At 52.1% G+C, this 10962-nt stretch overlaps 1 protein-coding gene across 1 annotated transcript in view; it reads right to left on the bottom strand.

The window, feature by feature from the left end:
- Positions 1 to 411: 411 nt before the first annotated feature.
- SEPTIN11 (septin 11) overlaps positions 412 to 10962 on the bottom strand; it is a 335103-nt gene continuing 324552 nt past the window's right edge. The window contains exon 11 of the transcript XR_012802506.1: positions 412 to 423. The gene's annotated coding sequence lies outside the window, so the exon portion shown is untranslated. The remainder of the gene's footprint in view (positions 424 to 10962) is intronic.

Here is a 10962-nt window from a genome sequence, read left to right as displayed (position 1 = left end):
GTACTCTGCAAATTAGATCTCTCTCTAGTCCAGAGATTCCCAACCAGGATTCCGCGAAGCATTGTCAGGGATTCCGCCTACGGACCGCGGGCTACATGCGGGTCGCCCGCACTCACTGAGCGGACCGCAACAGCTTTCCTATGCTTTAATATGTATTGGCGGGGGTTTTATTAATATGTATTGCCGGGGGCATTTTAAAAATGTTTTGGCGGGGGTGTTTTTATTATGTATTGCGGGGTAGGGATATATGTATTTAGGGTGGGGTTTTTTGGTATGTATTTTGTGGGGGGGGATGGAGTGAGAGTGGGGTAATTTACAGAAGGTAGAGGCGAGTGAGAGGAGAGAGGGGGAGAGAGGGGGAGGGAGGGAGTCAACACGCACTGGCTAAAGGCCTACACACACCTGCAGCATGGCAGAAGTCAGACACTCACCAGACACCACGCAGGAGAGTGACCACTCAGACACAGAGACTGCTGCACAACGGCAACAGGCGCAGGAAGGCGCAAAGCCTAAACGGACAGTCACACTGACACAAAAGGCCCACGAAAAATATGAGACTGACATTGAAGCGCACCACGCTAAATTAGAGAAGGCCTGGGAAAAAACCACATTGGGAATACGCAATGTTACTAGCGTTGGCAATTATGCACAGCAGCTCGAGCAGGCAATAACTCAATTAAGGACTGATTACTCGTGCTACCAAGAGCTGTCAGAGACATACATCAATCACCTGACCAGGGCTAACACCGGCAAAAGCCTGCAAGAAAGAGACTTACAGCTTAATATTGACCTGACACGTGACAGCCGCGTGCGAGCCACTATCACGAAAGCTGAGAATAAGAGGAAAGACCTTTTGCTGGAAACTGCATCACAGCGCTCCAGCACATCCAGGCACTCATCAAGGTCAGCAAAATCAGTACAATCTAACATGTCTAGAGCGAGCGCAAAGGCTACCCAGGCGCGAGCCACCCCAGAGGCCGCACGTGCTAAGGCTGAATATGGTCGGAAAGAGGCAGCCGTAAGGGCAGAGAGAGCACGTGCGTAGAAAGAGGAGCAGAACGCCGCCAATGCCGCCACCACCGCGAATGCCACTGCAGACACCGCCAATGCCACCGCCGCCAATACCGCCGCCGCTGTGCGTAGAAAGGCCGAATTGGACGCGGATCTAGAAGCTCTAAGCAAAGAAGAGGCCGCCGCCATAGCCCAAGCTGAAGTCTTAGAGGCAGCAGTGAGACAGGATGGCGGGGAGCAACCATACAGACAGATCCTCAGAGGATCCTCAGAGGATCCAGTCCAACGCACTGAGGACTATGTGAGGAGCTTCTTCAGCGTAAACACCAGCGCACCATCTCAACAGAATGAGGGTGACATATCAGATGCCGAAGACTTGCTAGGCATATGTGGAAAAGATGCTGTTCCTTCAAGGGTACACGCAACCTGGGATAGCCACAGCCGTGACAGTGATCCACACGCCAGTGCGCATACGGATGCACTACGACAGGCTCGCAATCCAGGTAGGCCTACGCAGGGAAACACAGCTCATCACAATAACCAGCAGTCGTCAAACACCCAGACCAAGGAAGAGGAGACCATAGGGCCCCTCCCGGTAACCACATCAGAACAAGACCAACACACCGATGCATCAGGCCTGACAGACATGGGCAAGTACATGATCCGGCGTGACATGGTGCAAACACGTCCTGAGAATTACCGAATATGGAAGTTCACATTCAAGGACGCTATCAAGAGTCTGGGCTTCTCTGCCAGGGAAGAACTCAGCCTACTAACTAAATGGCTTGGGAAAGAATCCATAGAGCATGCGAAGAGGCTCAGGGCAGCGAACGTGAACCACCCCCAAGTAGGTCTTGACTTAGTATGGGAAAGGCTAGAGGAATGCTCTGGTAGCCCCGTAGCAGTCAAAGACGCTCTCTTCAAAAGAGTCGATGACTTTCCTAGAATCAAAGACTACTCGAAGTTACGAGAGCTCGGGGACCTGCTGCAAGAGCTGGAGTTTGCAAGAACAGACCAATTCCTAACAGGTCTCAACGTCCTAGACTCAGGTCGCGGAGTGAGACCCATCTTGGAGAAGCTACCTTACAACCTCCAAGAAAGATGGACTTCACAAGGCTCCAAATACAAAAGGGAGAAGCAAGTCGCCTTCCCTCCCTTCTCATTCTTCTTGAGCTTCATTCGCGAAGCAGCAAGGACAAGAAACAATCCCAGTTTCATCTTAGGTGCGCAGACCACACACAGTACAAGCCACCTGAGGAATGAGACCAGTGGCGAGATATGGTAACGCGCGAACACCCATCTCGGTCCACAGGACGGACGTGTCCCCCATGACCCAAACAAGTCCTGACTAGTCGCTATGTGGACACGGACTTTTGCATTGTTATGTGAATGTGATATTATGCATTGTCATTGTTACATATGTTCTACATAGTTAGTTATATAGTGGTATCTCCAGATACCAGACGGGGAGTGCCCTGGAACAGTATTGTCTAATTTCCTGCGTCATTTTGCATCTCCTAGGATTTATGTCTCCCTAGTTCAGCTGCCTGTAATTTCCCCTGTCCCAGCAGCTAGCTGCATGTGTAAGACAACATTATTGATACATATGCACTTACACAGCCCTAGTCACTGTTAGTTGCCTTAGCAACCTCCTATTCTCCTAGGCTGAGAGTGGGCTATTCCTACCCTCCTTGTCTCTGTTCACAGTTGGTCTGTTCCTGAGACTATTCCTGTTTCCCAGATTCCTTTACACTTCCTTTCTAATCTAGCTGCTGAGCAAGTACATCTCACGCTATTCACCTGGCAAGTATCACCGTTTTTTACCTTTCCCTACTATCAAGCACCCTCACTATAGAGAAGCTCTCTCTCACTACACTATCATCTACAAGTGCCTTTGTGTGTCTGTGCTTTCCCCAATAAAGTGAAGAAAAGACAAAGAACTTGTTGTGCTTGTGAAAGGAACAAGTTAAGCTATCTGGCTATACCTTTACCCAGCGTACACCCTGTGGCTCCAGAATACCGCCGGTTTATTATGTTGTAGATAGGGACAGTGACCTGTTACGTTAGGATCCCTGAAAGGAATGGAATCCTGAATCAGTAATGAAAAGGAATACGGCACGCCAGAGGGCCTCAATAAAGATGGCTCGCGGGCGCCTGCATATCAGCACGAACCACGGATATTCCTCATCTGTTTGGAAGTGGCAGTTCGCACACAGGCAAAAGGTATCCCGTCTCCAGCAGCCACTCACCGGCCCCATCCAGCAGCCACCCACCGGCCCCCTCCAGCATCACCCACTGGCCCCCTCCAGCAACCACCCACCATCCCCCTCCCACAGCCACCCACTGTCCCCCTCCCACAGCCACCCACCGGCCCTCTCCCACAGCCACCCACCGGCCCTCTCCAGGATCCAGCCATCGGCCCTCTCCCGGAGCCACCCACCGGCCGCCTCCCGCAGCCACCCACCAGCCCTCTCCCTCAGCCACCCACTAGCCCCCTCCCACAGCCACCCACCGGCCCTCTCCAGCAGCCACTCACCAGCCCCCTCCAGCAGCCACTCACTGGCCCCCTCCCACAGCCGACACACTGGCCCCCAACCTCAGCCACCCACCAGCTCCCTCCCACAGCCACCCACTGGCCTTCTCCAGCAGCCCAACATCAGCCCCCTCCCACAGCCACCCACTGGCTGCCTCCCACAGTCACCCACCGGCCGCCTCCTGCAGCCACCCACAGTCCGACTCCCGCAGCCACCCACTGGCCCTCTCCTGCAGCCCCCCGCCGGCCCTTTCCAGCAGCCACCCACCGGCCCCCTCCCGCAGCCTCCCACCAGCCGCCTCCCGCAACCACCCACCGGCCCTCTCCTGCAGCCACTCACTTGCCCCCAACCTCAGCCACCAGCCCCCTCCCACAGCCACCCACTGGCCTTCTCCAGCAGCCCCCCCATCAGCCCCCTCCCACAGCCACCCACCGGCTGCCTCCCACAGTCACCCACCGGCCGCCTCCTGCAGCCACCCACCGTCCGCCTCCCGCAGCCACCCACCAGCCATCTCCCACAGCTACCAACCGGCCCCCTCCAGCAGCCACCCACCGGCCCCCTCCAGCAGCCACCCACGGCCCCCTCCCGCAGCTGCCTACCCCCCACCCCCGATCTGAGACCATCCCAAGGTAAGTCTGAATTTTATATGTATTGGGGGGTGGTGTATTTTTTATTATGTATTGGGGTAGGTGTATTTGTATATGTATTGGGAGGGTGGGTGTATTTTTTTTGTATATGTATTGGGGGAAGGGGGGTTTGCATCTTTTACCATTGTGTCCAGTATTTTTGGAGAAGCCACCTGGCAACCCTACTTATTTTCTGTGAGTGTCACTGATTTGGTGTCTTTCAGTGATTTTATCATCAGCAGTTTCATAGACTTTAACGAGTCTCACTGATAGAAGTCCGCATTTTTTGATTAAAATGAAAATTTTTGGTCCAGAATCCCCAAATGTCACTGATTTAGGTCCATGAATGTTGACATTTCTGCATCATACTTAGGCACCATGGAGCCTTCCCAATCGTTTTCCTTGCATTAGTATATGTTAGTTGTCTAGCAGACAGCACAGTACGAGATAGATAACCAACAGCACAATGAACCATTAAATGCAATTGTAAAATATTGCGTTGGATATGTTTTGATAAATCTTTTATGGCTCATTGGATGAAGAATTCACTAGCTAAATACGGTCTCCTCAAAGGCATATTTTCCGTGTCACATGTTACTCATTCCTTGTAAAACCTTTGCAATCACTCTCTGTCTTACGGCATATATTGTTTACACATTGCATGGGGAAGTATGCATAGCATACAGGACTCTGTCAAAACAAAACCCAGTTTCTATATGCAGATTGCAGACTTATTGCATTGTGATACTCCTGGAAACGTTGCATCACTCCGTGACGTTGCTCTATTGAGACACATTGGAACTTTACAGTGGACTAGAAACCACCCTTTCTGCATCTAAAGGCTGGAATGTATCTTACAATATTATAATACTTGGCTAAATCAGCTTTATTGATATAGAATTAAGATACATTCATTATAAAAGAGCCTATATAGTTCCACTGTTATCTAGGAAATTAATTGCCATGCCACCACACTCACCACACTCACCTCCCCATCCTAAACTCCTATCCACAAAACATCCAAGACAATAATGGGTGAAAAGGAAAAAAGTGCCAGCACCACGTATATGTAGAGTTCCAGGTGAACTTGTTCCCCAGGCCCCAGCCATACCAGCTTGTTGGGCCAATTAAAATTCCATAACCAACATTCCATGAGAGGACAGCACCGCACCGCACCCTGACATTCACCATTTACTATTCGCGCTGCCACTACCTCCACGAGAGGACAGAACCAAACTCTGCCACCTTGCGAGAGCAGTCATGGCACCTCTCCCATACCACACAAAAAAAGCTGTGTGTGCTGAGCACGCGCATAGTAAGTGAAACTTCTTTGACTTTTGTCACAGAAATTGTATTTGTGTTGGTGATGTTTTAATTAAAAATCAAAATACAATTTCAGTTACAAAACGCAAATAAATTTGACTTAGAATGCGCGTGCTCGGCACACATCCCATGTATTAGCTATTTGCACTAAGTGTGAATTCCTTGTGTGTATGTGTGTCAGTGTGTGTGTATGTCAGTCAGTCAGTCAGTCAGTCAGTCAGTCAGTGTGTGTGTGTGTGTATGTCAGTCAGTCAGTCAGTCAGTCAGTCAGTGTGTGTGTCAGTCAGTGTGTGTGTGTGTGTGTGTGTGTGTGTGTGTGTGTGTGTGTGTGTGTGTCAGTCAGTGTGTGTGTATGTGTGTCAGTCAGTGTGTATGTGTATTTGTGTCAGTGTGTATGTGTAAGTCAGTGTGTGTGTCAGTCAGTGTGTGGGGGGGTGTGGGTGGGTCAGAGTGTGCGGGGGGGTGTGGGTGAGTCAGTCAGTGTGCGGGGAGGGGTGGGTGAGTCAGTCAGTGTGCAGGGAGGGGTGGGTCAGTCAGTCAGTGTGTGGGGAGGTGTGGGTGAGTCAGTCAGTGTGCGGGGAGGGGTGAGTCAGTCAGTCAGTGTGCGGGGAGGTGTGGGTGGGTCAGTCAGTCAGTGTGCGGGGAGGTGTGGGTGGGTCAGTCAGTCAGTGTGCGGGGAGGTGTGGGTGGGTCAGTCAGTCAGTGTGCGGGGAGGTGTGGGTGGGTCAGTCAGTCAGTGTGCGGGGAGGTGTGGGTGGGTCAGTCAGTCAGTGTGCGGGGAAGTGTGGGTGGGTGGGTCAGTCAGTCAGTGTGCGGGGAAGTGTGGGTGGGTGGGTCAGTCAGTCAGTGTGCGGGGAGGTGTGGGTGGGTCAGTCAGACAGTGTGCGGGGAGGTGTGGGTGGGTCAGTCAGTCAGTCAGTGTGCGGGGAGGTGTCGGTGGGTCAGTCAGTCAGTCAGTGTGCGGGGAGGTGTGGGTGGGTCAGTCAGTCAGTGTGCGGGGAGGTGTGGGTGGGTCAGTCAGTCAGTGGGGGGGGGTGGGTCAGTCAGTGTGGGGGGGGGGTGTGGGTGGGTCAGTCAGTGTGGGGGGGGTGTGTGGGTGGGTCAGTCAGTGTGTGGGGGGGGGGTGTGGGTGGGTCAGTCAGTGTGTGTGGGGGGGGTGTGGGTGGGTCACTCAGTGTGTGTGTGTGGGGGGGTGTGGGTGGGTCAGTCAGTGTGTGTGGGGGGGGGGGTGGGTCAGTCAGTGTGTGGGGGGGGGGTGGGTGGGTCAGTCAGTGTGTGGGGGGGGTGGGTCAGTCAGTGTGTGGGGGGGGGTCAGTCAGTGTGTAAGGGGGGGGTCAGTCAGTGTGTGTGGGGGGGGGGTCAGTCAGTGTGTGGGGGGGGTCAGTCAGTGTGTGGGGGGGGGTGGGTCAGTCAGTGTGTGGGGGGGGTGGGTGGGTCAGTCAGTGTGTGGGGGGGAGGGGTGGGTGGGTCAGTCAGTGTGTGGGGGGGGGTGGGTGGGTCAGTCAGTGTGTGGGGGGGGGGGGGGGGGGTCAGTCAGTGTGTGGGGGGGGGGTCAGTCAGTGTGTGGGGGTGTGTGTCAGTGTGTGTGTGTGTCAGTGTGTATGTGTGTGTGTATGTGAGTCAGTGTGTGTGTATGTGAGTCAGTATGTGTGTATGTGTCAGTGTGTATGTATGTGTGTGTGTCCTGCCCCCCTCTCTCCTGACTCTCCCCAGCACACTTGTCCTCCCCCCAGCACACTTGTCCTCCCCCCAGCACCCTTATCCTTTCCCTGCACCCAGACCCTTTCAGCAGTACGCCCCCCCGCCCCCCCCATTCCTACCAGATCGCGGCACAGAAGAGATGGAGGCAGTGTCAGCGGGGGGAGAGGGAGAAGCGCGTCATCGTCAGCTGGAGCCGACTCGGAGGCTTCTGATGGTGCTGTGGAGGACGTGGGGGACGCAGCGCACTCATCACCTCCCTCCTCCCCCCCCGTTACCGGAGCAGGAGCAGTTCTATGCCTCGGCCGGGGCATGCACCGGGAGGAGAGGCCGCAGGAGATCAGTGCCTGCATAGAGCCCCGGGGAGCAGTGTGGGCTTCAGTGTCCCTGTGAGGAGAGTCATGGCGTCTCGAGCGTCGCCATGACTACCGGGCATGCGCAGCATATCAATGGGCGGGGAATCAGCGGCGCCGTCACAACTGCGCATGCGCGGCATGGCAGCGGCCGTTAGGAGCGGCGGCTATCGCCGGCGCATATGTCACGATGTGTGGGGGGGGTGGGGCTCGGGGGGGGGGGGGATTAGGAGCGGCGCCGGCGGCTATCGCCGCCGCCGCATCTGATTTGTGGAGCGGGTGTGATGTCAGTGTTGGGGTTGGGCTGAGCCAGAACACAGCCCGGCCTCAACTGCCAGCACTGACGTCACATCCGTTTCATTTCTGTCTCCACAATTCTTTTTTGCCCCATCACGAATGAGGCGCCACTAAGGAAGTTTCACTTCAAAAAAAAGTCCCGGGAGGGAGGAGACTGTGAAATCTCTGATGCACTGAAATAGAACCACTGTTCTTTTGTTCCTCTCCCCTGGATACAGGGGAGAGCATCCTTTCTCCCCCGATTGATTTTCAGTGCATTACTCTGGCAAGGTCCTTCTGCTGCTGTGACAAACACTTTCAACAAGATGGCCATACACCAAGCATTTTTTTTTTTCTTTCTTTTTTACGTATTATTTTTGTAATTCTGTTTTTTTTTCTTTACAAATATTGAAATATTGGACCCCTCATAACTCACCCCCCATGTCGGCGGTCTTCACACCTCCTCGCAATCCCCCTCCTTTATTTCCCCCAACCCCAAATACATACTTACCAGTAGCGCAACCACAGGGGTGCATGGAACCCAGGAACCCAAAGATTTTCATATATTGGAGCAGAGCAGGGGGCAGATGACGATGACAGTGGGAGGCGACGGAGGACTTAGGGAGCAGGGTAGCTGAGAACTCAGGAGTTGGACGGCCGGAGCAGGGAAGCAGAGGAGTTGGATGGCAGGAGTGGAGAAGGGAAGCAGTGGTCCTCCTCCTCTGCCTCCTTCTCCGCTCCCGCCATCCAACTCTTCCACCGCCGCCCTGCACCTGCTGAGGTCCAGCTTCCGGTGCACACCAGCATATGAGAGAGGCCCGACATGGGGCAGTGAGGGAGGCTTGCATCAGTGTGGGAGAGCCGGGGCCCGGCTGCAACCAGAGGCGGATGTGCCCAACTTTCAGTGCTGGCAGGCCGGGCCCCCCACAGCCACAGGCAAGGGACTCTTGTCCCAGCTCTCCCCCCATCTGCAGCCCTGCCTGCAGCTTTCCACTACAGTCTAACACCTACTGAGTCACAGGAAGACAGGGAATGGAAGTTTCACAGTTGGTAGGGTAGTCTGGCTGCTATTTATGCTAAGACAAAACAAAGCTATAGGATTTTTAAAATGTTCCGCTGGGTTTGGTTTTATCGAATCTGCGCTACAATAAAAAAAATTCTCACACAACACTGAGTTCGCAAGCATAATGTATCAGTAACATGAAGAGATTACAATCGCAAGTTGGTGCCTGAAACACATAGAAGTCAAGCGACTTAACCAAGTTTACAAGGAGTGGGCACCGGCTATTAAACTCGGTTCTTCTTCATAAATTGGGGCCACTCCTTGCAATATCTCTGCAATATATTGTGAACCAGTTCACATTTGCTGTGTAGTAGGTCACATTTGTTGGCGTTATAATGGGCCTTATATGCCCCCCCCGCCCCCCATCCTTATATCATTACTCTCCCATTCCTTTTAGATTGTAAGTTCTTGGAGTAGCCACCGAATTACCCATTGATTCATTACATTTTAATTTGTATGGTTTTCATTTTTTTTGTTCTTGTCCTTACCCCCACGTTGTACTGCGCTGAGGAATATGTTGGCATCCTATCAATACAAGATAATAAATCATTCAAAAAAACCAAAAAAACCCTTGCATTTACCCTGAGAAATGTGTCAGCCGGGAAATATAAATTAGTAGGGTAACTGGTGTCATATATTAGGACCATGAAAGATTTAGCTGACAAGGACTGGCACGGAATTATGGGAAATTTGCCTAGTTGGCAAGAAGAAAGAACGAGCCAGTCCGTATACTGCTGCCAGCTAGGTCAGAGAAGCCTCTGGGATTAAAATGTGGGCACCATTTACAGTGTACTTTCGATCTGTTAATGCTTATAAGCTTTTTCACAGTCTGGATATTCCAAATGTGAGGTGCAACCAAGATAATTGTTGCTCTTCTAAATGGGTGTATTAGTCAAGCTGCCTGGGAAAGAGGAGAGTAACTGGCAGGTGAATTAACATTGGAGGAAGAGAACAAGAACATGTGTGTGAAAATCCAGTATCTCAGAGGAAAATAGCCTCACCATTGTATTGGGAACAAGACTGCTGACTGTTTCATTTAAAACCTGATATGGGTAGTGAAGTATCCCTTGCAGTTAGGCACTGTGCTGTTTTTGTAGGTTAAAAAAAATAATTTTTATTCAGCTTTAAATAAAGAAATGTGGTAGAAAAAAAGCATTTTTACACTTCCACTCTTAATAATGTAATAATCACTAATACAGACCTGGCAACTTTTAAAAGATGCCGTCCATGTGATGTACACGCTCCCCGACACAAAGATGTGATTTGTGTGATCAGGCCCCCCTCCCTGCACCCCTGCCCTCTATCCCCCGGTGCGATGTTGGGATGCATTGCAGGACTAACCTCAGAAATACACGGTCCCACCATGTCACAACCCACTTTTCAGGATCTCCCTGTGTCATTTTTAACCTCCTCCAGGAGACTGTGATAAGGGAGTAAAAACCAGTGTCGCAACGTTGATTGGCAAGTCTGTTAATGGAGTTTCTTACCTAAAAAGTCAAGTGCCAGTTCCTCCACAAAGATAGGACTGGTTACGCTTAACCTATGAAAAGCAAGATCATCAAAAGGGGTGTAATCCCTCTTTATTCTGCCCACAGACTGATACGTGTTGCTGGGGTGGGGGCCTGAGTGCTCTATTTCTGGGAGGTACGCCACACGTAGCTTTAGGTCAGACAATGGGAGCACAACTACAATGATGTTTGTAATATAACCGTTTTTATATAGCAAGTATGGATAATCCTTAGGTAGCTTGTGACCCGTAGCAAAGGATCATTATATTCACATTCTAACACATCAACATAACATTCCCCATAAACGCTGCGCGGGTGTATGTCAGAGACTGAGACTGCGGCCACCCAATCCTTGGTATCTATGTCTGTGTGATGGTGCCGGCACACCGTTGGAGCTCGTAATGCAACTTGGTGTAGCGGGCCCGTACTTCATAAAAGGCTTTGGTACCACTTCTAGCTGAAACCGTTGAGAGTCCCCTTCGATGGTGCTCATTCCTCCGTGCTTCCTACACTCCGAAAATCTGCTGGGCCTCCCTGCACGCTCTACTGTTCCCCTCCAGTCAATGCCCG

This window comes from Ascaphus truei, chromosome 1 (assembly GCF_040206685.1).
Source record: "Ascaphus truei isolate aAscTru1 chromosome 1, aAscTru1.hap1, whole genome shotgun sequence".
Lineage (NCBI taxonomy): Eukaryota > Metazoa > Chordata > Amphibia > Anura > Ascaphidae > Ascaphus > Ascaphus truei.
This window is presented reverse-complemented; position numbering and strand designations above follow the sequence as displayed.